Genomic DNA, 13,872 nt, shown 5'->3' with positions numbered 1-13,872 from the left:
ATCTTGAGTCTCTTCTAACCCTGCCCCGACCGAGCCATCTTAAGTTTCGGAGGGACATAACGCTTCTGAGAAGGATGTGATCTTTTCATCCCCGCTTTTACTTCAAACGTGTCACACTATAAGCTTTGGCTATGCTGATAAGGAAGACTTTGAGCACAGCTTGAGGTTTGAGGCTTTAGGAAGGTTAAAGAGTCTTTACATGAAGGGAATACCCTCTCGTCGGCTTCTTATATGGAAGGTAAATTCAGTGGTATTTAATCCGTACATATTTCCAAGAAGATCTGCAAATGAGGTAGCGTCTGTTCAACTCCCCAATGTCATCTATAACCGTCAGATTTGATCGGCCTCGTAGTATAAATCTATTAAAGATGCGCCTCATACACTGAAATGGCAGGAGCGCCCAGTGTGAAAATCTAGACGAATGTCTCGTAACCCAGCGCATTTACTTAATAGATGAAGGGACACCAACACTAACGAAGGTTAGAGTTGAACGAACTGTAATAAAGGCTAGGCATCGTCAAAACCCTCCTCTCAGACTAAGAGGTCGGACAGCAGGATTTTGAAGGGCTATTGTGGAGCCCAAGGCCCGAGCCGAGGAGGGGTATAGCCGAGGACGTGTAATAAAAGTCTAAGTAGCCTTGAGACATAGTCGAGGATAATTCTGTCCTCGGCATATCCGAGGTCCCCCTGAAAGAAAGGGCAAGAATGGTATAGGAACAGTTTTGGAAAAAATCTAAAATATCTATGTCAATAGAGAAGGGGACGCTGGATAGTATAAACGATCAAGGACAAAGGGAAAGCTGCCATTACTGCCATTGAATACTCTGCACCTGACAGAGCCATGCTCTTCAGATTTTACAACCACCCCCAACCACTTTGGGTATGGGCTGGCTGATGGGACAAGTATCAGTCCTGGAAAGTCGTTCCTACACGTGGACGTAGGATAAGGAATACAGGCTAATATAAAAGGAGAAGCAAGCAATCCGGAGAGGGGGCTGGGAAAAAAGGCCAAGAACCAGAGCCTCCCAGACCGCCTCCAGGAGAAAGACTCCTCGAGTGAACACGGTTTAATTCTGTATGAACACCACGACTAACCACCGTCCGGTGACCAAGGCCTAACCTTTCAAATCCACGCTCTACAAATGATATTGTTTCGGCCTTTTTACGTGCGAACCCAATATCATTTTGGGTCGTTACAAATTGAGTCCTTACAATTGTATTATAAAAATTTGTAATACAATTAATTGTATCACGTTTATAACATATAATAATATATATTTTTAATTATTTCTTTTGGTTTTGGGTGTTATAAAAATGACACATGAAATTATAAATTTTATGTAATATTTTTATCATCATTCAATTAAATAAATTTTGAGTTAAAGTTGCTTTTTTAAACTGACAACTAAGCCAAGTTTTGATGCCAAACACGATAGAAAGTGAGTTAAGAAAAAATAAAGAAATAGGATATAAGATATGAGAACTGAAATGTGAGTGAATGCTTTAGTGCCTCAGTGTTAGCTTCCTTAGTGAGATCCTTGGCCCTGAAGGAGGTTTTCTTTCCCTTACCCTTGCCATTACCCTTCTCTTTCTCCACATCCTCAACCTGGACGGCGACCTGACCAGAGCCCCCGGTAATTTCAGCTAAGGGGATGGCATTAGGAACAGCCGTGGGCTACTCGGAAGCTTCAGTGGTATCGGCAAGGATCTCCCGGATCTCTGGAGGGAAGAAGACATTCTCGGGCAATCTCAAGGCAGAGTCTACAGGGACCCCTGCTGCATTAAGAGCCTGAACCCATGAAATACTGCAGTAATCCCTGCATACCTCTAGCAGCTCCTCAGAAAGCCTTGCCTCAGTCCCCTTCACTCCAAGCTGGTAAGCAACCCTTTTTTCGGCCTTAGCTGCTTCCTTGACTAGCTAAGCTTCTTCCTTGGCAAGCTGGGCCTCTTCTTTGGCTTTCTGCAACGCGGCTTTGAGATCCAGTACGACTTGCTTTTCAGTAGCAAGGTTGGTCTCAGTCACGTACAGTTTTTAGCGTTGATCTTTAGCTTGTTTTTCAGCAGTCTTCAAGCCAGCCACAGCACTCTTACAGCCTAACTCAGCCTCCTTTAGCTTCTCAGATAGCTCGTAATGCTCCTGCTTGAGGGCTCCTAGAGCCTTCTCCACCTCAGCACGAGAGAGGGCTTCGACATCAGCTAACTTACGATTGTCACGACACCACTCCTCAGCCACAAATACTTGTTAAGTGATCTGCCCAAGAAGTGACAAGATGACAAGTTAAAATATGACATGATCCAATGATCTTACCAATGAGAGGATGAATTGTCTTACCATTGCAAGATCTCTCTTCAGGGATAGGAAGAGTTCAGGCTGTGAAAATCGCCTGTAAGCCTCCATATCCCTAGGAAGGAGAACGGGCTGCTCCAGGGCTTCAGCAATGTACCCTGCTCGGCCCCTATTATACTCTCGGATTGAAGCATTATAGGGAATGACTGCTCTGTCCACTTCAAGTTGGGGGCTCCAAGTGCACGAAGGCATGCACACTTCAGCCCGTTCCATCTCTTCTCGGCTCTCCACAGATGGAGCCCTTTTGTCCCGATGCTCCCGAGTCGTTTTTTGTTATTTACCGCCCTAGCGAGGACCCACCTCGCCTTCCTCGAGGGACTCAATCGGCATTTTCTTCTTTAGGTCGGGATTAACTTTCAAGCCGAGATCGGCAGGGATTTACGGAGCAGCAGGAGGAAGAACAGAGGTTTGGGAATTGGCAGGCACCTTCGATGATTGCCCCTTGCCTCGAGCAGCCATCAGCTCTCGCAAACTTTTTCCTTTGTTGGAGGCCATGTTGTCCACTTCCTCGTCTAAAGAGTCGTCCGAGCAGGCAATAAGAAGAGGGGTGCCGATCACAGAGTTTCTATCCTATTCTCCCTCAACGTCTGAAAGCTCGATCAATGGAGCTTTTGGAATATCCTCCTCAAAGTAGAACTCGTCTATCTCCTCCTCAAGAGAAAGACGGGATGATTTAGTCTCTTCTTCAACACGCGCTGCAACTTCAGGATTATCTTGTGGAAGTGGTTGTGTAGCTGGTTGAGGATTTTGAATGCCAGGTAAAACAACTGGCCTAAGATCGTCTCAAGCCAAAAACCTCGCCTTCGACAAGTCGATCCTGGCCAACCTTGGACTACCGGCTCTTATGGATTGGCCGACGTCTAGGAAAGCACGGGACAAGGGTTCGTAACCCAAAATTAGATAGGCCGCACGTAATTGTCATTCCTCGTTAACGTAGATCTCTGACCTCAAAAGATAGTTCAAGGCTTGAACATTTACGTGGCTCAGCTGAGGAGCGACGTGTGCTCTATCTGCAAAACAGCCGAGAAGGAAATTGTAGTTAAGTTACAAAAATTTTGAATCTTCAATCAAAGGAAAATAAAACTAAAGGGTTAAACCCCCTTCCCAGGGGATTGATCCTAAAGGCACCGTACCTGGATCTCCTGCCCAAGTTGGACAATGAAGACCATCGCTCCACTCTCCCGAGGCAATAAGGAAGTCATCCTTCATACTCTTATTGGATTTAGGAAGACAGGAGATCAGCCTAATGATCTCGGACCGAGATTTAAGATAGTACCCCGCTTTGTCAAGATGGTGGCACTTGTACATGTGAACTACATCATGCCATGTAAGACCTAAACCCATCCGTTTGTTCAGAATATCTATGCTGCCTAAGACCCTAAACAGGTTGGGAGCGCACTGATGCGGTGTCAATCTATGGTTAAGCAATTAGTCCCGGGTAATCCTACGCATGGGAAGCGTCATTCCTCATTCTATAAAAGCAATCATGGGAATGACAACTTGACCCACTTCCCTATCGATCAGCACTCGTTCTGGAGGACAGTACTCCAAAATCACCCCCTGCGGGATGCGATACTTTGCCCTAAAGGCCTCCATGGCGGCCGGAGTATCTACTAGACACTTGAATCTACCCATCTAGTTGAACCGGTGGGCCGAGGAGGAAGGCCGAGGTGAAAATTGGGGTAACGAAGAGGAAGTAGAACTTACAAGTATCCTTACAACAATCTCTGAAGCTCTCAGAGATTTCCTCAAGGAAAGGTTTCTCACTGAAGTAGTCACGGAAATTTGAAGGCCTGGAACGTTAATGAAGAACTGGGCGCTGGGATTCTCTGGCGAACTTGAGTATTAGTAGAAAAGAAAAGCAGAAAGAGCTTCCCTCGGGCCTTATATAGCAAGGGAGAAAAGGGAAGGTCACTCCCGCTCAAAATTCTAGGAAGAATGCCAGCCATTAGATCTGCGTTTCGCCACTGGATGGGGGAGACATAAAGCTGCCTGGAGTAATAAGCCGCGCCTCGTGACTTGCAACGCGTCAAAAGCAATTGTCCCCACACGTGCGAACCGGAAACTAATTGATCTTATCTCTTAAAAAGTCAAAACCCTACTTTTCTCCTCAGAAGGAGATAAAAACCGGAGTTTTGAGGGGTTATTGTGGGGACTATAGCCCAAAGTAACGAGTTGGGCCTTGGGCCTGTTCGAGGACGCAGCCTGTCCGAGGAGGCAACGTGGCTTAGGAGATCCACATTAAGCCTTATCACGGGAAACAAAGAAAAAAGGTCCGAGGAGGAATTCCTCCTCGGACACTGAAAATTCGGAGCGGAGGTATGTCTAAGCCACTGAAGTACATCCCCTAAATACGTGAAAAGGAAGGAAACACAAAATATCTAAGCAAAAGCTGTCACCACCACATTGAATGCATTACAGCTACTTTCCTGATTGCATTAATGTGGAGAAGACCCCTGAACAGCGTTACCTTGGCTACCACAACTCACAAAGGACTGAAAGAGGTGTCTGATGGGATATGTGCTCAAGTGGAGGCTTGGATGATCAACAAGTGTAAAGTCCAATGATAAAGAAGGGCCTATATAATGTATAGAAGCCCCCATAAGGGACCAAAAAAAAAAAAAAAAAAAGGAGAATACTGTAGCATGCAAACGAACCCTAATGTACTGGTCTATATACACAAATTAAGTTTTTAGTCTCCTCAGACCGTGAGATCTTTCAACGCAATGGCTTTTGTTCTTGTCCATATGTTCCTTTATCCCATGCAAACCTCTGTTTAACTTATCTAAACCTAGTTCTTTGACCCATACTTTACAAAATTCATTGTATTGGGCTTTTTTGGACCAAGACTTCACAAGATAGGAGTTTGGGCTCCAAACTGTGTCCCCCACAATGATATTTCCATTTGCCGCATATTCACCGTATCTTATTTAATATCCGAATCTTGTCAACAACGGTAAAAACAAAAACAAAAAAGAAACCAAAAAATGTGAACTTTGGTTGAGCACACTAAAGCTCAGATAGTATTTATTTATTGAAAGTGTGATGTTAACAGTATTACGAAACTTTTATCACTTAAAAATACTATAAATTGATGTGTTAATTTAAAAACGTATATAATTAATAAATTTTATAATTTCATGCGTCAATTTTTACACCCAAAACCAAAAGAAATAATTTTTTAAAATTAAGTATATGTTATAAACGTGATGCAATTAATTCTATTATACAAATTTTTATAATACAACTAATTATCAATTTTTTTATACTATTGAATAACACGGGTCACTGATCACACTAATCACGTTTATATTTTGATAGGTCAATTTAAAGATTCTTACAAATTTGCGAGTAACTTTCACTCGTATTCCCATGTAATTTAGAAGAAAGAAAGAAAGAAAGATCAGAAAGAAAAAGACAAGAGGCCCAGCCAGGATTACTGGACCCCTTGACAGCTCCATTATCTCAACATTTTGAACGTGCTGTCGATTGACGTGCTCTGTAGTGTAGTGTGTGGGTGTGACCATCCATAAAAAACAGTAAATAAAGGCTGTGAGTCTGTGATTGTTGGATGTGTTACCTTTATTATCTTCCTCGTACAATTACAAACGACAGTAATAATAATAGTAATAATAATAATAAAATTAGTTGGTAACTCATGTATATACATAAATATATTTAAAAATAAAAATATTTTTTTATCATAAAAATATATGTAATTATTAGAAAAAATAAATGTAATTAGATGTATGTTTAAACTCTAGCCTAAATTTAACACTACTTATGTATTATGATAATTTTTTATAAGATAGGAGGTGTGGTGATTTTTATTAAGTATATATATGATTGGTTTTTTCTTAATAGTTTATTAATATTTTGGACTTTATTATTTTATACTCATTAACTTACTTAAATAACACAAAGACTGAGAAACTTAAGTGGACACATACATGACACAAAATTATCCCATAAGTAAAATCTAATTGAATTTTTTCTCATCTTGGGCTTTATATATATATATATATATATATATATATCTATATATAAAATATTCAGACTAAAATTTTATCCCTTCAACCATTGGTTCATGCCTTATATGGCATGAAGAGGAAAAAGATCTTTCCAATGTGGGACAAAGGAATTCAAGCCAAAGGCAAGGCTAGGCAATCAAGCCAAAAATGCCAAAGCCAAAGGTAAAGAATTCTTGAGCACCTACAATTATAATTATATTATTTGAGTTAATTAGATAGAATGATTTTTTATGAACTTATAAAAATTAGATTTACCAACTTTTTCTATTGTTAAAATTTGTATAATTTTACTACAAAATGGACTATTTATATCCAGTGTATATAAGTATATACATATAAATTATTTAATTTTATCTAGTATTTTATGAATTTATTTACAAACTTATAAAAAATATTCACTAGTGTATTTAAGTATATTTCAAACATTTATTCATATAAACATGTAATGTCACTATAAAAAATTTTGGTTTTTTTCGAGGGTCAAAACTCTAGAAAAAAGTATGGAAAACCCATGAAAATACTATTTTGAGAGTTCGAATGAACCTCAATGACCTTTGAAACATACAACTAAGAACCATCGGCAATGCTAAGAATTTAAAGATTTGTTTGGAATATTATTAGAAATGCTAAGAATTTAAAGCTAAGCCCAACATGTTTTCATTTAATTATGACTCTACACATCACGTGTTCACATTTAAAGCAAATACTATAAACCTATGTTTATCTCAGTGGCTCACCTGTCAAATATTAAACTTTTCTTTTGCTATCAAAATGATTTACATTAAAGAATGGGAAAAAGACAAAAGATGGGTTACACAAAAGGGAATTGGTCCATTGACGATCTGGAGAAAGGCCAGGATCAAATATTAAACTGATAGGTCCAGAGACCTGCATGTTACTCATTTTTTTGCTATATAAGAAATCTATCTTCATTCCTATATCTATATATATATATCTAAAAACTATCTTCATTCATCTATATCTATATATATCTAAAAGCTAAAACATAGAAGTTAATGTTGCTACTCTCTTATTGTGCCAAATTATCCACTTATTTTCAACTCTTACTCTCTCATTTTTAATTATTCTTCCCTTTATTAATTTCCCACTTTCTCCAACATTTCCTTCTAACCATGGACGGAGCCATTCATGGACCAAGGGGGGCAATGGCCCCCCCTAATTTTTTTTTAAAATAATATAATTATATAACTATATATTTAGGTACTAATTTTAGCAACTTTCTTCAATAAAATTACATTTTATCCCCCTTATTGATCATTATAGGAAAAATGTTATAGTTACAAACTTTTTTACAACATTTTTACAGACTATTGAGGTAGCAAATTCTTACTGGTTTGCATCTGGGTCCACCATTTATATCACATTTTTACTTACTAATAACCACTAATCACAAAAAAAATTTGTAAAAAAAATTTGTAGATCTAGTATTTTCCTCCTTTTAAAGTCCATAAAAAAATTTGTAGATCTAAAATCCAAAAAAAAAAATATATATATATATATATACAAGTCCAAAATATTAGTCCAACAACAAAAATTACCAATAGGTAGTAGCAAAGCTAAAAAATAAAAAATAAAAATTGAGACTAATCAACCAATTTTACCAAAAACAAACAACTTAGCCCTTTAAAAAACTTTAAACAAAATAATTTTGTCCTTACTAACAAAAGACACACTCTACACACACATAAAAAATAATAAAAATAATAACAAAAGAAAACCTTTGCCGGCTAAGCAATTTGTCCCCCTTATTGATCATTATAGGAAAAATGCAATAGTTACAAACTTTTTTACAACATTTTTACAGACTATAGAGGTAGCAAATTCTTACTGGTTTGCATATGGATCCACCACTTATATCACTTTTTTACTTACTAATAACCACTAATCACAACAAAAATTTGTAAAAAAATTTGTAGATCTAGTATTTTCCTCCTTCTAAAGTCCATAAAAAAATTTATAGATCTAAAATAAATATATATATATATATATATACACACAAGCCCAAAATATTAGCCCAACAACAAAAATTACCAATAGGCAGTAGCAAAGCTAAAATAAAAATAAAAATAAAAATTTTGAGATTAATCAACCAATTTTACCAAAAACAAACAACTTAGCTCTTTAAAAAACTTTAAACAAAATAAATTTGTCCTTACCAACAAAAGACACACTCTACACACACATAAAAAAAATAATAATAATTAAAGAAAATCTTTGCCGGCTAAGCAATGGAGCCAAAAGCCGAAACCACTGCATACAACTAACAATAAAACCGCCCCCCTAATTTTAAGTTCTGGCTCTGTCCCTGCTTTTAACTTTTATCTTTTGATCTTCCCACTCCTCTCTACCCTACCATTACTCTTTCTCTATCCATTCATCTTCCTCTTATTTTGACTCTTCTTATCCCATCTTCTTTACTATAATAAACTATTATCTCTCATTCAATCCATATTTCCCACACCAGAATATGATAACTCTCTCTCTCTCTCTCTCTCTCTCTCTCTCTCTCTCTCTCTCTCATAGTTTTATTTATTTATTTTTTTTGGTTTCCTTTTGGTGGGTCTCTTTGTTGCATCTCCATTGTAGGGTAATGAATCTCTCTCTCTCTCTCTCTCTCTCTCTCTCTCTCTCTCTCTCTCTCTCTCTCTCTCTCTCTCTCTCTCTCTCTGTGTGTTATGTATGTATGTGCCTATGTGTATATTCTTTTGGTGTATTTTTAATTCAATCTTACATCTCTACTTTTAGTTGATCTAATTTGGTTGTGTTTTTAAGCTGTTATCTTTTTTTTTTTCTTTAATTGTTAGATGTGGTCCTATTTTATTATAAATATATTATATAATGATATTATATTAATCTATTACATAACATGGTTTTGATAATCTGGTGTTTACAACTATATCTTTTATTTTGAATATCCTTCTTGTAAGGACACAATTCTCTGGCGGCCCAATAAAGATGTTGGGCTCGCGCATGAAAGATCCCTCACAATATGATTTGTAGAGAGTGGGCTTGAAAAGCTTGGGTTTGGTCGCGGGGCGATATTCCGATCCTGATTTTGGAGGGATTCCTATAAGAAAAGGACTTGGGCTTGAACATTTAAGCCCTAAGGCGTCGCACCCTATGGGATGGGACTCCTCGGAGTTGATCCGAGGACCATTGAGGCCTTATCCCGGTTACCCAACGACGGACTTTCTTCAGTGAGGTCCGGTGTTGTTGAGAGGTTCTCCCCCATGTAGTCTTTCTTTTTCGGAGGTGGGATGGATCTCCCATTAGATTTACTTACTTTCTTCTTTTATACTCGTCTGCGTTAATTGTCCTTCGTCCACGTGTAGGGTCAATCTTTACAAGACTGATATTTGTCCCATCAGTCTAATCCTGGAATTGTTGGGAATGGTTGATAAGGCTGCAGAGTACGGCTCTGTTAGGTGTTGGGTCTTATCTGGAAGGGTAGTAAGGATAACTTCCCCAAGATATTTTGGATCTCCTTACAAATTCGTCTCTATACCAGTTTTACCCCTTTATTCCGGTGGGATTCAGGATCTGCCGAGGACTGAACTGTCCTCGGCTGCCTCCCAAAATTGTTTTGTGCTCTGTATGGTAGAGCTTGGGCCACAGTTCTCCTCGGCTCGGGCCTTTGGACTCTCTAAGGGCAAATGGGCCTGGTCCATGAATTATTGGGCCCCACAATAGCCCCTCAAAACCCTTCTATCCGACTTCCGGGTTGGGAAGGAGGGTTTTGGCAAACCCGGGCCCTTAATGTGGCTTATTTAGTTCAACCCCGCATTTATGTGAGCGGTTTTCTACCTGTCCAGGAAGTTAGCCGATTTTCAAGGGATTCCGTTTAATCTGCTCGTGATCTACTCCTGCCGCTTGGCTGTCCCAGACGCGCCCTTAATGAATCCCTTTTACGAGGCTCATTTATGTTCGGCGGCTCATCTGATAAGGTGGGGAAATGGAACAGACGCCTCTTTTTTCTTCAGATTCTTTTAGGAAACTAGAATGCATTTAATACCCTCCGTTTTGCCCTTCCTATAAGAAGGCGAGCAGGAGGCCATCACTTTCGTGCAGACCCCTTTCCTTCCTTCTGAGATCTGAAACTCGTAGCCTCCTTTAGTGTCTGCTTAGCCCGTTTGTTATACACCATATCAGTATACGCCTACCATAACGAATGATGAAGGAACCATGCCCCTCCTCAAAACACCATGTTCTGATAAAACTTGAAATGGCTCGATCAGGGCAAGGGTGGCGCAGACTTAAGATCTGTCCCGCCTCTCTTTCAGCCAAAATCCGAAACAGGAGCTCGTCACGTCGAATTCTCGGCGTGACTGAGTCGAGAACACCCAATATCAGCACCACCCGGCTCCTCACGAGCGTACCTAACATGGCACCAGTGTGTTAGGAGTCAGGGCTGAGGCAGGGGCGAAGTGCTTCTGTTTCTCCCTCTCTTTGCTCACTGGTGCCCTCCTCCGCCTTCCTCTTATAGTCTTCCCAGCACCAGTTCCGCCCTGGTGCTGTCCTTCTCCCTCTTTTGCTCCTCCCTTTGTCTCTTCATCTCTCCCCCTCTTCTTCTCCTCCTTCTCTTACTCATGTCCTCCATCTTCCTCATTCATCTCCTCCATCTTCTTCATTGATTTCTTCCTTACTATTTCCTTCTTCTTCATTTTTTTTTTGAAGTGAGTTCCTCTCTTAGTATGAGCAACAATGAGGCAGAGATTGGAGAGACTTTGAAGACAAGTTTAAAAGGCGCTTGACCGTTTACTTATTTGTACCGTGGATGTTAGTGCTGCTTCGGCAGCCCCTCTTTTGTATTGGCTTGTTGAAGCCCCTTTTTGTACATTGTAATGATTTTTCATATTAATAAAAGTTGTTTCTATTTCATTTTGCATGTTTCGTCTCTGTTTTATAAATTTGCAAGCGCCGCTCGGCACAATAATATAGCATCTAAATCAATGACGACTAAGACCAAAATACTTAATAATAAAAAGATGTTGCCATAACTTTAATAGAAGTGCTTGGCACAATAAGGCAGACCAATAAAAAGTAATACTTACCCCCTTGGCTTGGGTCCGAGGACCATGCAAGGCCTTGGTTATGTCCAGAACTCGTAATAATAATAATTTTTTGTACTTGGTTTCCCCATAGGCTTGAGTCCGAGGACCGTACAAGGCCTTGGTTCTGTCCAAAACTTGTGATAATAATAATTTTTTGTACTTGGTTTCCCTATAGGCTTGAGTCCGAGGACCGTACAAGGCCTTGGTTCTGTCCAAAACTTGTGATAATAATAATTTTTTGTACTTGGTTTCCCCATAGGCTTGAGTCCGAGGACCGTACAAGGCCTTGGTTCTGTCCAAAACTTGTAATAATAATAATTTTTTGTACTTGGCTTCCCCATAGGCTTGAGTCCGAGGACCGTACAAGGCCTTGGTTCTGTCCAAAACTTGTAATAATAATAATTTTTTGTACTTGGCTTCCCCATAGGCTTGAGTCCGAGGACCATACAAGGCCTTGGTTCTGTCCAAAACTTTATGCACTCCCCTTTTTTTTTTTGTTTATGCACTTGTCTTTCCTCAGGTGTCTCATAAGCTGCCGAGCAGGAAGTTATCCTCGGCAACGGTTATTCCTTGGTGTGGGCCATAGTCCGTGGGCTTCCATGCAGAACGGGCCTGGGCTGCGAATTTACCAGGCCTAGAAATTAAGAGGCATTTCCGTAGTCTTTGGTCACGCGGCACTTTTTGGCGTCCCAGTGTTCGAGGTGCGCCTTCTCGAGGATCTTCAAATCCTACGGCTGAGGATGAAGTTGGAAATTGAGCCAAGTCTGCTTCGTCCATAGCGTTCCTTGGAAACTTGCACGAATCAAATGCCACCGGTTAACTTCTGGGTATAAATAGGATAGGGGATCACTTCACTTGCACATGAACTCTCCTGCTTTCCTCAGAACCATATTTCTTCCATATCCGCGATCTCTCTTTCTAGTGCCACTGCCTTAAAGTAAGATGTTTGAGGCGTGGATGGGGGTGAAAGGTCTCCGCGTGCTTCAGAGGCACCGAATCCTCAAAGGGATACGGTATGGACAAGGATGGCGCAGATTCGAGCCAGTCCTCTGTTTTGACAGGAGGAAAATGGGGTTCCTCCCTCTTTTAGTCAAAATCCGAAGCAGGCTCTGGTCATGCCAGATTTTTGGTATGTCCGAAGAAGGAATTTTCGCCATCAGCGCCGTCTGCCTTGTAGCAGGCAAATTTTTGCGGGGGCTTCCCAACTTCCGGCTCCCTGCACCTTTTCTGTAGATGGTGTTAGCCTGAGGTCAGGTTCTTTGGCTGCCTGAGTTATGGGCATGTAGAAGCGTCGAGGAATAGTTTCCTTAGACAACATCTTGGAACAGTAGCCAATCTCTCCTCTGAGCTATCTCCTCGGCATCATCTTCACTCTTTTGTACTTTTCTTTTGCTTACGCAGTTAACTCTAATGTAAGCTTGTTTCAGCTTTTATTGTACACTGTACTGTTCTTTTGTCTTAATAAAAGATGTGTTTATTTCTTTATACATACTTTTTTTTTGCAACAACCACTTTGGGTCTGAATATTAAGTCTAAGCCTGCCTTTAACAGTATTCTGGGCAGAAGAACACTTTAACACAAACCCTTATTAGTTTAAACTCGCAAATATTATCAAGTATAACAATGGTAATCCTCAATAGATTAAATTCATGGAACTAACCGAGATAGCTGTTGAGCGCTGCGCGATGCACGCTAGACCAATTCCCGAGAACGATAAACTCTAAACAATTCGTCTGAGATGATAGTCGAGTAGCGAAGGACTTTGTGCTTTCGGGTAATATGCTGTACCGTAGCGCATCATTCCCTTTGGTACGGGGGATCCGAGGGTAGACCGGGGAACCCGTGCAATTAAGGGATTGACCCAACTGTTAACGAGGAGTTCTCTTCGGATGGATCTTGAGGTTTACGTGCCATAGTACTTGGTTTCCCCATAGGCTTGAGTCCGTGGACCATGCAAGGCCTTGGTTCTGTCCAAAACTTATAAGATTTTCTTTTTTGTACTTGGTTTCCCCATAGGCTTGAGTCCAAGGACCATGCAAGGTCTTGGTTCTGTCCAAAACTTATAATCTTTTTATGTACTTGGTTTCCCCATAGGCTTGAGTCCGAGAACCATGCAAGGCCTTGGTTCTGTCCAAAACTTATGAGATTGTCTTTTTTGGTACTTGGTTTCCCCATAGGCTTGAGTCCGAGGACCATGCAAGGCCTTGGTTCTGTCCTGAGATTGTCCTTTTATGTACTTGGTTTCCCCATAGGCTTGAGTCCGAGGACCATGCAAGGCCTTGGTCCTGTCCAAAACTTATGATCTTTCTATGTACTTGGTTTCCCCATAGGCTTGAGTCCGTGGACCATGCAAGGCCTTGGTTTTGTCCAAAACTTATGATCTTTTTATGTACTTGGTTTCCCCATAGGCTTGAGTCCGAGG

This window comes from Quercus lobata, chromosome 11, assembly GCF_001633185.2.
Source record: "Quercus lobata isolate SW786 chromosome 11, ValleyOak3.0 Primary Assembly, whole genome shotgun sequence".
NCBI classification, from domain to species: Eukaryota; Viridiplantae; Streptophyta; class Magnoliopsida; order Fagales; family Fagaceae; genus Quercus; species Quercus lobata.
Note: the sequence above shows the minus strand (reverse complement) of the source record.